The sequence below is a fragment of the Sus scrofa genome, chromosome 2 (genome assembly GCF_054392235.1).
Source record: "Sus scrofa isolate SSC_HxYL_T2T_F1_AM1 chromosome 2, Sscrofa_HxYL_maternal_Yorkshire_Landrace_v2.0, whole genome shotgun sequence".
In the NCBI taxonomy this organism is placed as follows: Eukaryota; Metazoa; Chordata; class Mammalia; order Artiodactyla; family Suidae; genus Sus; species Sus scrofa.
The window spans coordinates 132,350,975-132,372,096 of record NC_139384.1 but is presented as its reverse complement, the minus strand read 5'-3'; the positions used below and the strand labels follow the sequence as shown (position 1 = coordinate 132,372,096).

The following is a 21,122-nucleotide window of genomic DNA, read 5'->3' as shown; positions in this document are numbered from 1 at the left end:
CAATAAAGTTAGTTACATAAATTTTTGGTTTCTCAGTGCATGCAAAAGCTATGTTTATACTATAATGTAGTCTCTTAAGTACAATAACATTATATCTAAAGAAAACAATGTACATAGTTTAAAATTTTTAAATACTTTATTACTAAAAAATGCTAGCTATCATTTGATTCTTCAGTAAGTCATAATCTTTTTGTAATATTAATATCAAAGATCACTGATCACAGATCACATAACAAGTTATCTATAATGAAAAAGTGAAATATTGCAAGAATTATCAACATGTGACAGAGTCAAAAAGAGAGCCAAAGTTGTTGGGAGAATAATGCTAATACTGTAACTCAGTGCATGGTTGCTGAAAATCTATAAAAAATATAATGTAAGTGAATGGCAAGAAAGTGAATAAAGTAATAAAGTCTTTTTCTATTTATATATCATTTTCCTTTGCACAAAGGAACTTGCTACAGGGCAGGTCTACTAGCAACAGATTCCTGCAATACTTGTTTATCTGAAAAAGTATTTTCCATTAACTTTTGAAGGATAATTTTTCAGGGAATGGAATTCTTGTTTGTTTGTTTGTTTGTTTACCTATCAATGCTTTAAATATTTCACTTCACTTTCTTCTTCCTTTTGTGGTTTCTGAGGAGGAGTCAGATGTAATTTTTATTTTTGCTCTGCTGCAAGCAAGCAATTTCCCCACCCTCTGTCTGACTCATTTCAGGATTTTTTTTTTTATTACTTTTTTGGAGCTTGAATATAATATGCCTAGATATAATTATTTGGGGCATTTATTCTGACTGGTTCTATGTTTTTCCTTGATCTGTGGTTTAATATTAATTTGCAATAAATTCTCGGTAATTACTGTTTCAAATATTTCTTCTGTTTCTATCTCTCTGTTCTCCTTTGGGTATTCCCATTACACATGTATTATACCTTTTGTAGGTGTCCCACAGTTCTTCGATATTCTCTTCCTTTATTTTCAGTGTTTGTTTGATTTTCTGTTTTTTAAGTTCCTATTGATACATCCTCAAGCTCAGAGACTCTTTGTTCAACTGTTCTGAGTCTACTAATAAGCCTGTTAAAAGCATTTTTTCATTTCTATTACAGCGTTTTGATCTCTAGCATTTATTGTTTTTTTTTTCCTTAGAATTTCCACCTTACTGCTTACATTATCTTTGTTTTCTTACATGTTGTCTATTGTATTTATTAGACCTCTTTCCACATTAATTATAATTGTTTACTATTCCTGATATATTTCCAACCTTTCTATCATACTTGATCCTTATGCTTACTCTGTCATTTCACAGTGTGTTTTTCTTGATACTTAAAATTCATGTCCTGGGCCAAAATAACTACTGTAAATAGGTTTTTAATAATATTATGGTAAGGTGTGTATGCGAGGGTAGAGCATGCATTATACAGTCCGATGATTAGGTCTTTTAGCTAGATTTTAAGATTATGTCTCTAGATTATGAACTTCACACATACTTCTCAGTTTTTTTTCTCACCTTTAAGTGAAGTAGAATAGCTAGAAGAGTCTGTAGTTGAGTATTTTTCTATCCCTATTTCAATTAGGCTCTGATAAGTCCCTAGTAGGTTAGGCTCTAGCTAAATAGTTTCTCTTGTGGGAAGACCCTGTTAAAAACTAAATGTTCAAGAGGAGATTTTTCTCTTGATAGTCACTGTGAGAACCTGGTAGAGCTTCAAGAGGTAAAACTCACAGCAGTATGGAGCTCCTTGATGAGTGTGTCCTCTTAAACTTTTTATCTCCCAGACTTGCCCACACTGAGCCCCCACCAGTCAATTACAGCTCATATTTTCCTACTCCAGCCCTAATTGCAACAGAGGTTTCTGTTCCAGTAGGTTGTGATTCTGTTTATTGACCTGTCATTCTCTGTGATTTGGGGCGGGGGAGGTAGTAGCAGTTTGCTTTGTGATCTCATTTCTCTTATGGATCTAGTAAGAGTTTCTGATTTTTCAGTTTATTTAGCTTGTTAGTTGTTGTTAAGATGGAGTGGTGAATTCTAAGCTCCTAATATTCTGTACAGAAAACTGGAACTTATCCCTTATTCTCCAACATCCCCTGTGTTTTTGCCCGTTCCCATGACTTTGCATTTCCTCCCATCAAGACTAAGAATATTTCCATGTCCTAGACTTGAGTTTGGCCATATGACTGGCTTTTTCATTGTAATGTGTGAAAGAAATGCAACCCAAATATTGTTAAAATGATCCTTTACTCAAAAGTACCAGGCATAAAAGGTTTCCTTACAGTATTCTAACTTAGGGAAGGAGAAGAAATTTTTTATGGAACTTTAACATAAGGGGGCAAATCAAAGTTCAGTTAGGCTTAAAAGGACACAATAGTGCTAAGAATAGCTAATTTTAAAATTGAGAATTGAGGAATTATTCTTGTGGATTAGTAGTCATTGTTCAGGCAACATGAAATTAACTGTCTACAGTATTTGTTTATGCACAGGAAGAAGTCAAGGTTATGGTTAGAAGTTCAAGGTGGAGTCCCACTCTGTAGTAGGCATATTTTATTATTTAAAAAGATGATTGTTAGTCTTTTATCATTATCTTCATCTTGAGAAGACATTTATTTGGTGGATAAGTAGCATATCCATATTTTATTGTGTAAACTTTTTCAATGGAATTCATTTCAATAAGAAAACATTTTTAGATTACAGTGTGTTGAGACACTTAAAGACAAAATCTATAGGTGTCCAGTAAGTATATCTGGATTTTTGAATTTAAATCTGAGTAATTTATTTCACTGAATCCAATCTAATTATACTTAGTATGAAATTTTTGCCTAATGAAAGTATATTGGAAATAATTTGGAAAAAAAGGACATGCATTCTATCAAATACTTGAAGAAATACACCTCACTTAGTTCCTGGAACACACCCTACACTTTTCTTTCCTCATGTGAACCCCTACATACTCCAGGCTCCACCTCAACCCCACCCAATAGTAGTTCTGGAATACTTCTTCCTCATTTTTCAGATCTTAGACCCCATGTCACACATATGTACTCCTGTTATATATTGGGTTCTCCCATGACTGTAGTTCAAGTTCTTTAAAGCTATTTCCTGTTCATTATTGCTCACATTTACATACTTAAGAGCAACTAAATTGAAGTTTAAAGTTTAAAACTTCATGTTGAGGAGTTCCCATTGTGGTTCATTGGTTAGTGAACCCAACTAGAATCCATGAGGATGCAGGTTCAATCCCTGGCATCACTCAGTAGGTTAAGGATTCAGCATTGTTATGAGCTGTGGTGTAAGTTGCAGACTTGGCTCAGATCCCTTGTTGCTGTGGCTAGTGTGTAGGCTGGTAGCTGCAGCTCCAATTCAACCCCTAGCCTGGGAACTTCCATATGCCACAGGTGTGACCCTAAAAAGCAAAAAAAAATAAAATACAATAAAAATAAAATAAAATAAATAAAAAAAAACTTCATGTTGAGTGTTTATTTCTAGTATCACACCATGAAGGTTTAGCCTTTTGGTGTTCTAGCTCATAGTGTTAAGTTTTCCTTTATTAGATTTCACTGTTTATAGGCATTGAGTTTGAGTTTTATTCTTTTTGCCTACAAGATTTTCAAAATAAAAGTTTATATGGTCTAGGATCAACAAATGCCATCTGGATAAAAACAGCTTTAATCCTTGCTTATACCTGGTGTTCCAACTTTACTTTTATCCTAGTGATTCTTTATTATTTTTTGCTATCCATACTGCATGTAAAAAAATTAAAAACTATTTTATATGGTGGTATAAATTATTTTTGGTGAGGGAAGGGTGATATGAATAACTTAGACAACCATTATCAGAAAGCATAAATCCCTTTACTCTATCTCTGACATAATAAAATTTCAAAATTTATAAGGCTATTAGTGTTATTTTTAAATTTTTTTATCATTTTTATTTTTCAATTATAGCTGACTTAAAGCATTGTGTCAGTTTCTACTGTACAGAAAAGTGACACAGTCACACACACACACACATTCTTTTTCTCACATTATCCTCCATCATGTTTCATCACAAGGAACTGCATATAGTTCCCTGTGCTATAGAGCAGGATCTCATTGTTTATCCACTCCAAATGCCACAGTTTGCATCTATTAACCCAAAATTCCCAGTCCTTTCTACTCCTTCCTGCTCCCCCTTAGCAAGCACAGGCCTGTTTTCCAAGTCCATGACTTTCTTTTCTGTGGAGAGGTTTCTTTGTGCCATATATTAGATTCCAGATATAAGTAATATCATATGGTATTTGTTTTTTTCTCTTTCTGACATACTTCACTTAGTATGAGACTCTCTAGGTCCATGTTGCTGCAAATGGCATTACTTTGTTCTTTTTTATGACTGAGTACTATTCCATTGTGTATATATACCACGTTTTCCTAATCCATTCTTCTGTTGATGGACATTTAGATTGTTTCCATGTCTTGGCTATTGTGAATAGTGCCAATGAACATAAAGGTGCATGTATCTTTTTCAATGAAAGTTTTGTCCAGATAAATGCCCAAGAGTGGGGTTGATGGATCACAAGGTAGTTCTACATTTAGTTTTCTGAGGTACTTTCATAATGTTTTCCATAGTGGTTGTACCAATTTATATTCCCACCAACAGTGAAGGAGGGTACCCTTTTCTCCATACCCTCTCCAGCATTTGTATTTGTGGAATTATTAATGATGGCCATTTGGACAGGTGTGAGGTGGTACCTCATAATAGTTTTGATTTCCATTTCTGTAATAATTAGTGATATTGAGCATTTTTTCATGTGCTTGTTGGCCATCTATATATCCTCTTTGGAGAAATGTCTTCTCAGTTTTTTTTGGCCATTTTTCAACTGGGTTGTTGGTTGTTTTGCTGTTGAATTTTCTAAGTTTGTATATTTTAGAGATTAAGCCCTTGTTAGTTGCATATTTTGAAATGATGTTCTCCCATTCTATAGATTGTCTTTTTTTTAATGGTTTCCTATGCTGTTCAAAAGCTTGGCAGTTTGTTTAGATCCCATTGGTTTATTTTTGTTTTTATTTCTGTTGCCTTGTGAGACTGATCTAAGAAAACATTTGTGTGGTTGATATCAGAGAATGTTTTGTCTGTGTTCTCTTCCAGGAGTTTTATAGTATCTTTTTTAGGTTTAAGTCCTTAAGCCATTTTGATTTTATTTTTGTGATGGTATGAGGGTGTGTTCAATTTTCATTGATTTACATGCGGCTGTCCAGTTTTCCCAGAACCATTTGCTGAAAAGACTCTTTTTACCCTTTTATATTCTTGTCTCCTTTGTCAAAGATTAATTGACCAAAGGTGTCTGGGTTTATTTCTGGTTTCGCCATTCTGTTCCAATGGTCTGTCTGTCTCTTTTGGTACCAGCACCACATTGTCATGATTACCATAGCTTTTTTAGTATTGTCTGAAATCTGGGAGAGTTATGCCTCCTGCTTGATTTTTGTTCCTCAGGGTTGCTTTGGCAATTCTGGATATTTTATGGATCCATATAAATTTTTGGATTGTTCACTGTAGTTATGTGTAATTTGATAGGGATTGCATTGAATCTGTAGATTACTCTGGGTAGTATGGCCATTTTTATAATCTTCCAACCCAGGAGCATGGAATATCTTTTCATTTCTTTGAATCCTTTTTAATTTCCTTGATTAATATTTTAATAGTTCTCAGGATATTAGAGAACTCCTTGGTCAGATTTAATCCTGGGTATTTAATTTTGGGGGGTGCAATTTTAAAAGGTATATTATGTTTATATTCCTTTCTAATATTACACCATTGTTATACAGAAGTGCAACCGATTTCTGAATGTTAACATTATATCCTGCTATTTAGCTGAATTCATTGATCAGTTTGAGTATTTCTTGTGTGGAGTCCTTAGGGTTTTCTATATATGATATAATGTCATCTGCATACAGTGACAACTTTACCTCTTCTCTTGCAATTTGGATACCTTTTATTTCTTTTGTATGTCTGATTGCTGTGGCTAGGACTTCCAATACTGTGTGGAATAAAAGTTGTGAGAGTGGGCATCCTTGTCTTGGACCAGATTTTAGTGGGAAGGCTTTAGCTTTTCTCTATTGAGTATTCTATTTGCTGTGGGTTTGTTGTCAGAGGCTTTTATTGTGTAAAGGTATGTTCCCTCTGTATCCACTTTGGTAAGAGTTTTTATCACGAATCGATGTTGGACTTTGTCAAATTTTTTTCTGCATCTATTGAGATAATCATGTGGTTTTTGACTTTTCTTTTGTTAATGTGGTGTATGATGTTGTTTGATTTGCATATGTTGAACCATCCTTGTGAACCTGGGATGAATCCCACTTGGTCATAGTATATGATCTTTTTTTATATATTGTTGGATTCAGTTGGCTAAAATTTTATTGAGAATTTTCGTGTCTATATTCATCAAAGATATTGGCCTATAGTTTTCATTTTTGGTAGTATCTTTGTCTGGTTTTGGTATTAGGGTGATGTTGGCTTTATAGACTGTCTTTGGGGGTGTTCCTTCTTCTTCAACCTTTTGGAAAAGTTTAAGAAGCCTGAGTATATGGAGTTCCCATCGTGGCTCAACAGTTAGTGAAACCAACTGGTATCCATGAGGATGCAGGTTTGATCCCTGGCCTCACCCAGTGGGTTTAGTATCTGTCATTGCTGTGAGCTGTGGTGTAGGTCACAGACACAGCTTGGAGATTTTTCTTTTTTGAGGAAGACCTGTATCACTATATACCTCCCTCAAAGCATCTTTTGCAGCATTCCATAGATTTTAAATGGTTGTGTCTTCATTATCATTCATCTCAAGGTATTTTTAAATTTCTTTTTTGACTTCCTCATTGACCCTTTGGTTTTTTTAGTAGCATGTTGTTTAGTCTCCATAGAGTCAGTTTTTTCTCATTTCTTTTCCTGTGGTTGATTTCTAATTTCATGACATTTTGGTCAGGGAAGATACTTGAAATAATTTCTATATTCCTAAATTTGTTGAGGTTAATTTTATACCCAGTATGTGGTAAATCCTTGAGAATATTATAGGTGCACTTGAAAAGAATGTATATTCTGAAATTTTTGGATATAATGTCCTGAAAATGTCAATGAAGTCTAACTTTTCTACTCTCTCATTTAGGATCTCTGTTGCCTTGTTGATTTTCTATCTAGAGGATCTGTCCTTTGATGTGAGTGGGGTGTTATGGTCTCCTACTATTATTATATTCCCATCATTTTCTCCTTTAATGTCTGTTAGAATTTGTTGTATATCTGGGTGCTCCTTTATTAGGGGCATATATATTGACGATTGTTATATCCTCTTCTTGAATGGATCCTTTTAGCATTGAATAGTGTCCTTCTTTGTCTTCCTTTATGGCCTTCATTTAAAGTCTATTTTGTCTGAGATAGGTATTGCAACTCCTGTTTTCCTTTGCATGAAATACCTTGTCCATTGGCATGAAATATCTTTTCCCATCCCCTTTCAATTTATGTGTATCTTTTGCCTTAAAGTGAGTCTCTTATAGACAGCATATTGTAGGCTCTTGCTTTTTTACCCAGTATGCCACTCTGTGTCTTTTGATTGGAGTATTCAATCCATCAACATTTAAGGTAATTATTGATAAATATATTTATAGCCATTTTAGACCTTGTTTTCCAGTTGATTCTATGTTTCTCCACTGTTTCATTCTTTCTTTGGTTGGATGGTTTCAATTTATTTTATACTTGTGTCCTTTTCTTTTTGGTTTTTGTGAATGTAATGTTTGGTTTTGATTTGTGCTTGCCCTGCTTTTCGCATATGTTAAACCCTTCCTATATTTGCTTTCTGTAGCCTGATATTCATGTAGGCTCAAACACATTATTAAAAAATAAAGCTTAGATTTTCTCACTTTCCTTCCCCATGTTCTATGATTTTGAAGTCATTTTTTAACATCTTCGTGTTTGTCCTTTTGATGTTCCTTGTATTCATTATCACTTTTACAATTTTTTTTTTCCTTTTAGATATGTATCCTGACTTCTTTAAGGGATTGCTTTCCAGTTGTTATTTCCTCCATCTTATTTCTTCTTAATTGTTCTATATTTAGAGAAGCCATTTCAGTATTTCTTTTAGAATGGGCTAATACTGCTGTACTAAAAGAGTTTTCGTTTGTTAGAGAAATTCTTTATTTCTCCTTCTATATTAAATGATATTTTTGCTGGGTAGAGTATTCTAGGTTGCAATTTTTTTCCTGTTTAAAACTTTGAATATATCTTGCCACTCTCTTCTGTCCAGTAGTGTTTCTGTAGAGAAATCAGCTGATAGCTTTGTGGGGTTCCCTTATAATTAATGCTTTGTTTTTCTCTTGCCACCTTTAGAATCCTCTCTTTATCTTTCACTTTTGCCATTTTTGTTATAACATGTCTTGGTGTGGGCCTGTTTGGGTTCAACTTGTTTGGGGCCCTCTGTGATTCCTGTATCTTGATATCTGTTTCTTTTAGATTTGGAAAATTTTCAGACATAATTTCTTCAAATATATTTTCAGTTCCCTTTTCTTTTTCTCTTCCTTCTGGAATCTCGATTATGAGTAGATTGGGCCACTTTATATTATTATCTCATAAGTCTCTTATATTGCTTTCATGTGTTTTCATTTTGTTTTCTGTCTGCTGTCCTGATTGAGTGATGTCCATTATTCTGTTACCCAAGTCACAAATTTGTTCCTCTGCATTATTCATTCTTCTTTTTAGTGCCTTTAACTCAGTTTACATCTCTAGAAATGAATTTTCTAATTTTTCTTGGTTCCTTATGTTTTCTAGTTCCTTTCTAAAGTAATCTGCATTACTGTCTATATCCACTCTTAATTCCTTCAGTATTTTCACTATCTCCCTTTTGAACTCAGTGTCTGTTAGACTGCAGAGGTCTGTTTCATTGTTTGCTGCTTCAGATGAATTCTCCTGTTCTTTTAACTGGGAATGGTTCTTGAGCTGCTTTATTTCACTCATATATTATTTTTCTGTAAGTTTAGGGAAACCAACTGCTGTAGTCTTTGAGGGCTATTTCTATGCAACAGCAACCCTTTGTATTTTGTGGGGGGTTTCTCTTTATCTTTGGCATGGGGGTTTGGCTATTTGCTGTCTCTTTCTTCAGTGTAAGCACTACATCCCCTTGATAGGGTGTTGAGTGTGTTTCAAGGGAGAAAGAGGCAATGGGTAGAGCTAGTTGTCAGTGCCTGGTTGCTGGGCTCATGACATTAGCAAGGACCAACAGAAAGGTGGCACAGACTTCTCCTAGCTGGAAGGCCCTGGGAAGTAGGAATGAGCCTCAGGAAGATTTAGGCAGTGCCCAGAGCATTTGGTAGTGGTAGTGGCAGTGGCAGGGTGTATGAGTCCCCAGGAGATTGAGAGCAACAACAAGTGGTGTTCAGTCACAATGCCCTCCTCTGTTGTACCTTCTGAGGTGACTGGGGCTTCAAATGGTGCCTGTTCACATGCACCTAATGGTGGCGGGTCACACCCACCTCTGGAGTCAGAGATAACTGCAGTGGTTGGCCCCTGCCACAAGAAGCACCCCTTCCTACTTAGCCCAAGCAAGAAGTGCTGTACAGTTTGCTCTAGTGGCAGGATCCTGGGAAGTGACAGTGATCCAGCATGTGTGGGCACTACCTGGACCATTTGGCACTGGCAGCAGCAGGTGGGTGTGTTCCCAGGGGAGTGAATGCATCAATAAATGGTGCTCAGTTGCAGTGCCCTCTTTTTTTTTTTTTTTTTTTTTTTTTTTTTTTTTTTGCCAACCTCTGAAGTGACTGGGGTCACAGGAGGAGCCTGTTCACAGATCCCTAGTGGTGGAGGGCCATTCCCCCTCTGGTTTCTGAGATGACTGCTGTGGTTTTTTCTCACCGCCTATAGATTATTCTAGAGGTACCATGTCATGCTTAGCCCCCCACTGCCCTTAGCCCACCAAGAGGTGCCCAGCCACCAGTAGCCCTCACAAGAGCCACCCAATCTCTTGAAGCCTGAGCATTAGGCCTCTCACAACCTGTAGCCTCTGCCAGAGGAATCCCGCCCTCTGAGAGCCTGTGTGGGCATAGGGAAAGAGATTCTTATGGCAGTCCACACCCCCTCCTCTCGCCTTCCCCAACAATGGCACCTTGCTTCTCCTGAAGGCCCAGACCTCCTCCATGGTTCCCTTGGCTGTGGCCTTCTTCTCCCCAGCCCATGGCACACTCCTTCCTAGCCCCTCAGGCTGTCTCCACACAGCTAATCCTAGTCCTCTCTCTGGAACTAACCTCCAGAGCTTGAGTCTCAGCACCCAGCCCCTGCCTCAGCATCTCAGGCCATGGTGTCTGGGGTGGTGGTACAGATGATCTATGCAGCTTTCACTCTCCTTTGTCCTCCTCAGTCCAGCTGCTGTCCTTTTCTTGGTGACTTTGAGGTCCCTCCATCTTGGCTGATCTCTCCATCAGTTAGCTGGCTTCCCAGGGTGTGGGTTCCTTTTCTCTTTCAGAGCTTCCTCTCAGAGTGCTAGTCCTGTCTTGATTCCTTTTTTCTCTCTCTCTTTCTTTTGTTCTACCCAGTTATGTGGAGGGTTTCTTGCCCTTTTTGGAGGTTTAAGTTCTTCTGCCAGCATTCAATAGATGTTCTATGTGAATCATTCTACATGTAGATGTGTTTTTTTGATGTGTTTCTGGGAGAAGTTGAGTATGACATCTTACTGCTCTGCCATCTTGATCCTTCTCTAGTATCATTTTTTTAAATCCAGGAAAACTAAACATAATTAGCCTTGTATCTTGAAAGGATAATGAAGGCTTATTAGTGTCTTCCTCTTCTGAGAAAGTTTCCTAGCCTTAAATCTCTTAGTGACATCTGTTTGTAGTTCTTTTGAGGATCTTGTTGACTTAGCTATATTCTTATTTGTAATGTTAATACTTGGATGATTTTTTTTCTTTTTATATAATCAGAGCAAGACCTAAAACTCTCAGTAAATACTGCTGATATCTTACAAGTATGAAAGTATGGTTAAATATGGGTGGATTCAATTGGGTTGCTTACAGCTAGGTGGAGTAAACACTGAAGGAAAAAAAAAAGAAAATATGCATTACAGTGCATGATAAGCACAGCATAAACTAGAATTTACAACCTCACTCCCCATTCATTCAGTACCACAGGTTTCACACCAAAAAAAGATCATGCAAGTTCCCAATTTGAAGTGAACTTAGAATCAAAAGATGAGAGTGGCAGAATTTGCTTGAATTTGGTATAAGGATAAGAAATAGGATGAGCAAATATAAACAAGTGAAAAACAACTGTGTGAGTTTGACTAAGAGCATGGCTCCTGCAAGGCAGTCATTACCTGGTAGGTGTGGTTCCAATGCCTCCAGCAGACCATTCAATAATGAGGGAACATCAAACTTTCAGAGGTAGGAGAGAAGGGCAAGTTTACATTCTGGGGCCAAGACGGGGTACCTATTTATAATAGCCTGCTTTCAATAGGCCAGATACCCTACCAGGTATTATAGGTATATAGTAAGTCAATTGTATTTCACCCCCTCACAATTCTCCAGTCCAATATAGAGAAGATAATAAACTAAGATATTCACGAAATAATTAAAGATGAATATGCCACAAAGGCAACATGTATTTTCTGGCATGAATTTGAAGGGTTAAGGTGTTTCAAATTATTTTTATTGTTATTATACAAAAATTCATGTCACTGGACTCTTTTTATCTTTGGCTTGCCTGGATTTTAATATCCTGTAGAGTCCCATTTTTTATCCTTACTTAAATACATAAAGCTTTGAAAGTTGTATTCACTTTCAGAAGGGAGCATGGCTCCTGAACTTTTTCCACAATCTAATTTGAGAAAGTAGTGCTTGTTTTCTCCTCATGTGTCTAATCAAATTATAAACTCTACCCACTTCCATCTAGCTCATTTAGGCTTGTTAGAATGTTTCTTTTAGAATCCATTTGTACTATTTATAGTAGACATTTCATGCCATGATGTACTGTGGAAAGAAATCAAAATGAATAAAAGGGAACATATTCTTTTCTTGTCAAATTAACTGAATCTAGACATACTTTCATGACAATCTTATGTGAACTTGTCCCTTTTGCTACCTGAGGGTAACCAGACACAGAAGCCTGTGGTGTGATGACCTTCTTTTATTAAAAGTTCATTGACCTAAAAGCTCCCAGGTTAATCATGGTCTATGACCTCCCTGCTTTGAGAAGGCAAAACGCTCTTCCTAAACTCATGCGATCAGTGGGCCTTGGTGAGCAGTTTGCTTTGGTGAAGGATACGGATCCATCTCTTAGAAAGCTATAGACTGTCCTCCAGACTTCTTTCCTGCAAACCTTTCTTATGTTCCATCAGGTAGTGATATTCAGGAAAATCAAAATAGTCAATTTCCCATATTGTCTGTTTTATATGGATGACTTCTATTTTCTTACTGATAACTTTAGACATAAGAACACACACACACAAACACACACACACACATATGTATATAACTAGATGATACATACAAGCACACACACATTAAAAACAAAGTCTTCAGGATGGCCAGTCATTCAGATGACCCATGTAGGTCAATGTTTGAAAATCTATAGGTGTTTGTTAATAGAAAAAAAAGAATCCTGCTTTAGGCCCTTTCAAAAGCTCAAAGAATTCCTATCAAGACTTAAGGGTTTTAGAAACATCAATAATGATTTAGAAGAGGAGTGTGAAAAATAAAAGAAGGAGAGAAGTACTTTCTAGCCAAGAGTAACTTAGAACTATATGTTAGAATCAGTGGTAACTCTTCTTTATTCCCACTGCACACTCATAACATGAAAATAAAATGTCCATCTAACTCGCTGAGTAGGGATGCTCTTCAGATGAAGCATGGAAGCAATTTTACTTTTTGTGTGCTAGACAAAGGCATTAAGTTTAAGGCAGAAAGCTAAAGCTGGCTTAAACTCAAGAATGGTTAAGTAGGAGCTTGGCAGAAACTAGTGTCTCTGCATGGCTATATCTTCAAGCACCCATGGAACACATTTAGAAATCGAAGGGGCTAGCAGGGGGCCTATCAAAGAGGCAACTTGCACACTTCTTGTCTTCCTTGTCAAAAAACCAAATGCTGCTTACCACTAGGGTTACTATGTTTGATTGCAATACATATTGAGGGCAGGTATAAGAAGCTTGTCATATACATAACCTTAGCATAATAACACTGAGCAAGGTATAAATTATAAGCACTGTTGTATGTTATTGGCATTGAACAGGTTTGAGTATATTTAAGCATGTTCATTAGAAGTATAATTTACTACATTCTGATGGGCTGTTTTAAAAAGCACAAAAGATATCTTATTAAAATAATTGTCTATGAGTCTATTTTGAAATTCAGACATCTGTGTTAACAGGCATTCTTCATACATCAAATGCTACTACTTATATATTTAATGTCCTATGGGAAATTATTTTAAATAAAAAGTAGCTCTTTGGAGGCTGTGCTATGAATTTTACAAGTTGTATGGTAACATGGGTATATACTAAGCTGTAGAATGTTGAGTAGTTAGAACTGAATGATACATTACAGGATTATGTGCACAGTATAAACATAAACAGACTCTTGGTAGTGTATAAACACACATATAGATCTTTTCCTTAGTGAGATGTCTTTCAAAGCGGTATTCTGACTTTATTGTTTTCCCATCAATTCCCTCACATGACTACAAATATTATAATGATCTGTGAAATAAAAACTGCTATTCAAGGAATGTGCAGCTGATTTAAGACGAAACCATGAGTCCAAGGCCAGAAACCAGGCATCCAAATGGTCACTCAAACCTCAAATCACTTTAATTTCCTCATGTGTTTTCTTTATTTAATATGCATAATCTTTGCTGAGGCCCTTTACTTTAGACCATCTCAGTATTTCATTCTGAGATGTACAAGATGCAGAACCCAAGACACACATACTCACTCTTTCAGATACTTTTATTCTCAGCTGATATGACCAAGAATTATAATCTCCTCTTACTGGCTTTATACATGTTTAATTAGTCTAAAACTACTTATTGAGAAGGTTATAATGAAAATGGCCAGGAAACTCTAAAACCTAAGGTGTAAGGCATAGTAAAGATTTGGGTTATCTTACATTTACACACTCAGGTCTTAGTTTACATGTGTAGAAATAACTCTCCCGATCATCAAAGTTGTCTTTGAAGATTAAACATGAAATGTATTTACAAATGTTTTGGACACTATAAATTGTTATTTTTAGCTCTTGATCAGAAAGTACCACTGCCACAAAAAAGGAGACATTTTCTTTAGTTTGTAACTTGAAGTTAAGTCTGTAGACAGATGCTCAAAATATTTTTAAAATGAATACATTTCTCAGGTCTTTGCTCCAGATTAAGTTGCTCCAGCTGCTGCCTTTGTACCTGCCACTGATTTATCCAAACCCCTTCTCTTATATTTAAATATTAGGAATTCTCCTATTTTAATGGCAAATGCCAACTGCTACAGAAAGCTTTTTTTTTTTTTAACCCCTCCAGCTGGACAGTAAAATTGATTCAATACATTTGTTGAGTATCTATTTTGTGTCTGACCCTGTGACAGTCCTGTGCATTTTTTTCTGACCTTCTTTAGTACGTTTTCTGTGCTTTGTTTAGGAAATATGTCCTGTTCTATTTAAAATTATTTATTAAAGCACATGTTTCATTTCTCACCATCATGTATAAGCTCCTGAATGCTAGACTCTGTGCTTAATTTGTGTTCGTATTTGCTGTAACCTCTTTTACAGTCCTTACAATGAATCCTTAAGAGGAAGCTCCTGAATGTATAAATGAATGAATTAATTAATGAATGTGATTCCTTACCTTCATTTTTCCTGATATTTCTGACTCCAAGCATTGCTCTGTTTATATTCATTTTCCCACATACTATAGTAACTCTTAAAATGTAGATTAGCCTCATGTAATCTAAAAATATCTCTTTAGTATGGTAATTTTTTAAATTAAAATAGGTTCCCTCCTACTTTCCTGACAGTGTGCACTTTCAGGCTTTTCTTTCTTAGCCCGTTCTTTAAATGTTCATGTTTCTTCGGGTTCTCCATTTGGAATTACTCCCCGCCTCCCCCATAATTCTCTCCAAGTGGTTTCACTCATTCCATTTTCAATTATGTTTACACCAGAATGAATTTCAGTTCTCTAACTCAAATCCAGATTCTTATCCTAAACCTTCTATTTATTTAGCCAACTACCTACAACTAGGATGACTTGGATAAGCCAAGGAACAGAGTATGTCCAAATGTTAACCCACCCCCATATTGCTCTCCCTTTTTAAAGCCTGCTCTTGCAGGGAATGACACATGTACCCACCAGCCAGTTGCCCAAGACAGAACCCTGGGCAGTTTTCCTGTATCCTCCATTTCCTACTATTAGCACTAATATATCAATATATTTCTAGCATCTACTTAACCTCACTCTATTCTCAATGACACGTTACTACTTAAGGCCATTATCATCTCCTACAAATACCATAGTAATGTCTGTTGGCTATAGTATCATATTCCTGTATGATAGACTTTGATCTAGCATTTATCACATTTAAGCAAATGAAATTTACAAAAAAAATTAATTATAAAACCCCTCTGCTTAAAAGCCTACTACAGCGTCCCTGTTGTGCTTCGAATAGAGTCCAAAATATTTTGTATGGTTTACAAGGTCTAATGTAATCTACCATCTATTCACTTCTCATCTTCCCTCTACCAGTTTCCTCCAACCGTGCTCACAACTTCTCTTGGTTCCTGGAACACATCCTGATCTTTCCTATTCACACCTGAACCCCTGCCTACTCCAGGCTTCACCAATAGTTGTGCTGGACTACCCTTCCTTGTTGCTTTGTCTGGAGCATATTTCTCTGCTATCTTGTGTACGGTCATGGTCCCTCTTGTTGCTGGTGTTTGCCCCTGGTGGGTGACGTTGATTCAAGCGCTTGCGCAGGCTTCTTTGCAGGAGTGCGTGGTACCTGTCCACTTGGTGGGTAGAGCTGAATTTTGTCTCTCTGGTGTGCAGGGCCCTGTTGAGTAATGTAAATAGAGGCAGCTAGGTGCCTAGAATTAATTTAGACAGACTTTCCGCGCATGGGTGGGGCTTTGTTAATACCCTGTTGGTTGTTTGGCCTGAGGCTTTTCAGCACTGGAGCCTACATGCTATTCAGTGGTGCTAGATCTCATTTCTGAAATGGCAGCCTCCAGGCCTCCCTTTCCAGTCTCCTGCCCCCACAGTGCACCAGACCTAATCTCTGCAGGTTGGTCTGGCCTGAGTTCTTATGGAGTCATGAGGATCCCAGTGCCCATGAAACCTTGTGTGCATCCTCTAAGAGTGGAGGCTCTGTTTCCCCCAGTCCTGTGGAGCTCCTGCACTGAAGCCCCACTGGCCATCAAAGCCAATTGCTCTGGGGGCTCCTCCTCCCACAGAGCCTTAGGCTGGGGAGCTGGACATGAGGCTCAGAACTCTTAGTCTTATGGAAGACCCTCTACAAGTTTATTTTCCAATTTGTCCATTGACCACTGAGCAGGAATGGGATTTGCTTATATTGTGAAAGTGCCCCCTGCTACTGTATTGTTGGAGCTTCTTCTTTGTCTGGAATACATTATTTGGTTGTTTCAGGTCTTTATTGTTGATGGTTGTTCAGTGGTTAATAATTGTTTCATTGTTTTCATGAAAGAAGGTAAGCTTGAGTTTTTCTACTCCACCATCTTGTCTCTAATCTCTGAAATAACTTAAAAACTGATTCCTTGTGAAAAGGCTCACATAGACTATTTAGGGATTAGTTGTGGTTAGCATTAAATACATTGGTTTATCATTTCAGAAATTCAGCATTTAACATTTTTGAAAGGATATTTTTAAAATTATGAGAGCTATACCAAGTGAAGACACAGCCTTGCATTTCTGCCAGAGAGTTGTCCGAGACACAGAGAATCAATTTTAATTGTGGAATGATCATAACTTTTCAAATTAACCCATTCAACAACTTAGAATTTCCACCTAGGGATTTTAAAATACATTTGACCTTATGTATTGAATGAACCCTTGTTCACTCCCTGGTCATATTTTCTACCTCTCAGCCTTTCATAGCATGATCTTACACAGTTTTATAGGTTCAGAATAATTTACACAAGTGCAAATGGCTAAACAAATGACTTAAAAATGTTGTACATGTTGCCATTTTCTTATTTTGGTTTAAAGCTTCTCTATGTCTTAATATAGATTTCCCTGTAGAAGAAAAATTAGATAAGTGATTCCAACTGGAGTAAGCATTTCAATTGACAGCTGTAACCTTGTATAACTCAATCCATCAGAGGCATCCTGTTATAGATAAAGTGCTGAATGTTTTCATTTCTTTCTTTGTAAAGGAGGCAGTATCTTGGAGCCCAAGGGAGGTTTGTAATGTTATTCTCCATCTGGTAAGATGTATTAGGACTGTTTATTGAAACACAGAACAAGGTCTCAACCTTTCTTAACTTTTTGGAAAACTTTGTTTGGAGACAGAGTAGGAAAATGCCTACCAAACCAAAAGTAATAGAACATATCTGTCAGGCTCACACATTTCATGTGCTTTACATTCTAGAATATGTGGAGTTGAAAATATTTAGGAATATTAAAGAATAGCAAGATTTTATGTTGCCTTTGTTCATTCATTTATATATACTTTTTATTCAAAATATTTAATTATTCAACTGAATGCATATGATATATCAACATTACTAAAGAATTGGATTGATTGATAAATGCTTTTTATTTTAGATCCAAAAAAAGGTGTATTTCAATAATAGTTAATAGATTTTTTTAGAACTTCCTTTAAAGAATACAGATCAATCACACCACTATGGAGAAAGTTTTCAGGATTCTTTGTTATGTATAAATGAAACACTCAAAGTCAAAATGCTACTCATGAGGAAAATCAGGACAAAAGAAATTCTGTTTTGAATCTCTACCAAAAAAGGATTCAGGAAGATCAAGATCACAGATGTACCTAAAGGCAGCATTGCAGAGATAAGAAAATCAGCATTATGCCCTGCAAAGCAGCAGTGTCCTTGAAAATACAACAGCTTGGATTAGCTATAACTACTACATAGTGAATAACATAGAAAACTTGAAAATTAACTCTGTACCTTTATATGAGTGCTGGTTATAACTAAGTGTTATCAACATGTGCGACTAGAAATTAATTTCATGGGAAAATAGGACAATACTTATCAGAAAGAACTATTTTTTGAAATAGGATGATTGCAAAAGAAGAATTAGGAAAAACAAATTTTTCCTGAATGATGCCAGATAAGGTCATTACAATCATTCTAATCTAATAACACTTACAAAATTTCAGCATGTTAAGCTAGAAAAAAAGCTATTATAAACATTTTATTTTCTTCATCTTTTGTCATTTTTCTTTGTAAAAATCTTTCAAAAGCTCCCTTTTTAAACATACATTTCTCAGTTAAATTTTCAATGCTGTCAATTAGTTAATGCTACCCCAGATGGCCTGTAATTTTCTTCTTATAGTAAAAAGGATTATTATCTACAAAACAATTCAGTTTATCATGTTCCATACAAAATTCTAAGCATTGTGCAGGCAATTTTTATTTTATAATGATTTTTATTTTTTCCATTATAGCTGGTTTGCAGTGTTCTGTCAATTTTCTACTGTATGGCAGGGTGACCCAGTCACACATACATGTATACATTCTTTTTTCTCACATTATCATGCTCCATCATAAGTGACTAGTATGCAGGCAATTTTGGTCCAGAGGCCCCAGTCTTAAATATGATGTTATAAATGACATTGCTTGTTTTGGATATATGGTTTCTTCTATACATATTCTGTTTGTATATGTTATGAAACTTTTGTTCAAGAATGAAAGTCTCTTAGCTGTGAGTTAGAGTTCAAAGAGACATTTTTGGAGAGTTCAAAGAGACATCTTTATTGAGTACACAGAAATTCCTATGACCAAATTATTTTTCACTTTGTATAGAATGGCTCAGTGAAGAGAAAAAACTGACATTGGTGTTAATGCAAATTATTGGAAAGTAAAGAGGTCAGACAAGTGATTATTTCTAGCTGAAATTTTGCTTTTGTATTTTAAAGATAATTAACTGTATAAGGAACTTTCATAAAATTTTCACCATTTATGTATTTGAATTTATGGCAGGTAAAATGAAGTATAAATGGTATTTGAAAATTTCATGAAATTTGAAGGTCCCATTAATATCAAGTTTACTCTCTCTCAAGCTACCTTCTATTTACTCATAGACAAGCTACATTAGTCTTTGCTTTTTACTTTTGTTACATTGTTTGGCTCTTCCAGCCTCCTTCAATTTTTCAAGTCTTACCATATTTATGTACCAGGCTTTATTTTTATTTTTCCTTTATTTGAGGAAATATTAATTCCATGACTAAGTATGGCTCTATTTTTTAATTGAGAACCTCATTCTCAATGAGAAACAACATTTACCAGAAATATGCATGGTGTGTACATGTGACCCTGTATTGATTTCTACCCCCCACCCGACCTCCTTACTAGATTCTAAGTCCTTTAAGTACAGAGTCCATATTGTATTTTTCTCTACCACTCAGACTGGGATGCTGCTGGTAATTTCCAAATATTTTTAACTGATAGATTTATAAGGCCAGTAGAACTGCTTGGGTTATATATCTTAATGACTCCTACTTCAGTGATTCAGGATAAATCTCATCAGGGGAGAAACAACTTTCACTTTAAATTCAGTGTAATTTTAGTATTCAACAGGAGCTTTGCCTTGACCTTTCCTTGTAATTGCCTGAAGACATCCTCAATGATTACATGGTTCACTCAGAGGCATTCTACATTAGTGTCCCATAAATCATTGATTTTAAGACTAAAAAAACTGAAAACTAAAAAGTTTGCCACTCTCTTTTTAAAGTACAATGACTGGGTAATTTTATCCAAAATCAGAGTGGGTAGGTGTGTGCGATGGTTAATGTTATATGTCAGTTTCTCTGGGTTATGGTGCCAAAATATTTGTTTCAACATTATTCTAGATGTGTTCTGTGAGGATGAGATTAACATTTAAATCAGTAGACTTTGAGTGAAGTAAACTATTTGATACATGTTTATATTGCAAAATGATTACCACAATAAGCTTAGTTAACAAATTCTTCAACTCCCATAATTACATTTTGTTGTTGCTGTCATTATAGTGAGAACATCTACTTTGATAACAAGTTTCAAGTATATGATACAGGCTAAGGTGATTGATTAAAAGATGACTGACAGAGTAGAAGACCTTAACTCACCTCCCACAAGAACAATAAAATCAAAACTATCTCCTGAACAACCATCAATAAATAATATTGGAACTTACCAAAAAAAGATATTCCACTTCCAAAGACAAAGAAGAGATCACAACAAAATTGTAGGAGAGGCACATTCATGATATAATCAAATCCCATATTTCCTGGCTGGCAGTTCCACAAACTGGAGAATAATAATATCACAGAAGTTCTCCCACAGGTGTGAGAGTTTTGAACCCACATCAGCACCCCAGCATGGGTGTCTGGCATTGGGAGAAGGAGCTCCACAGAACTAGGGGAAAAGAGAGTTCACTTTTGGAGAATGCACAAGCTCTTGCATGCACTGAGTCACAATGCAAAGCAATAACTAAATAGGAGCCTGGGATAGACCTACCTGCTGCTATTGGAAGGTCTTTTGGAGAGGCAGGGAGTAGGTGGGGTCTGTCTTGGGACATGAAAGCTAGAGGCAAACAGATCCATGAGTACTCATCTGAAAGCTGACATCTTATATGGGACATTCGTAACAAGACCTGACCTCACCCAACAGGCTATAGGCTAGGAAGCTTCAGACCCAAACTAACAGAGGGGGAACACAGTTCCATGCATCAAAAGACAGGGTTCCTAAAGTCTTTCTGAGCCACAGCACATCTAGACATGCCCTTTGACCTGGTCCTGCCTACCAGAGGGCCAAGACACAATTTTACTCACCAATGGGCAGGCACTAAGCCCTCTCACCAAGAAGCCTGCAAGCCTCTAGACAAGCCTCACCCACCATATGGTGGACACCAGAAGGAAGGAAACTATGAACCTGCAGTCAGCAGTATTGAGTCTGCAAACACAGGTCAAAACCTACC

General features: G+C 36.3%; 1 protein-coding gene and 1 long non-coding RNA gene across 4 annotated transcripts in view; one reads left to right on the top strand and one right to left on the bottom strand.

Moving 5' to 3' along the window:
* The window catches only part of LOC110259775 (uncharacterized), a 1,242,567-nt gene that overhangs the window by 233,756 nt on the left and 987,689 nt on the right, over window positions 1–21,122 (bottom strand). The window contains exon 6 of one of the 3 annotated variants that reach the window (XR_014838626.1): window positions 13,914–16,014. The exons of the other annotated variants lie outside the window; for them this stretch is intronic. This is a non-coding gene — a long non-coding RNA (uncharacterized LOC110259775). Of the gene's footprint in view, window positions 1–13,913; window positions 16,015–21,122 lie in introns of those variants that run through there. 3 annotated transcript variants of the gene reach the window in all.
* The window catches only part of DTWD2 (DTW domain containing 2), a 1,117,698-nt gene that overhangs the window by 1,080,682 nt on the left and 15,894 nt on the right, over window positions 1–21,122 (top strand). The gene's annotated exons all lie outside the window — the stretch shown is intronic.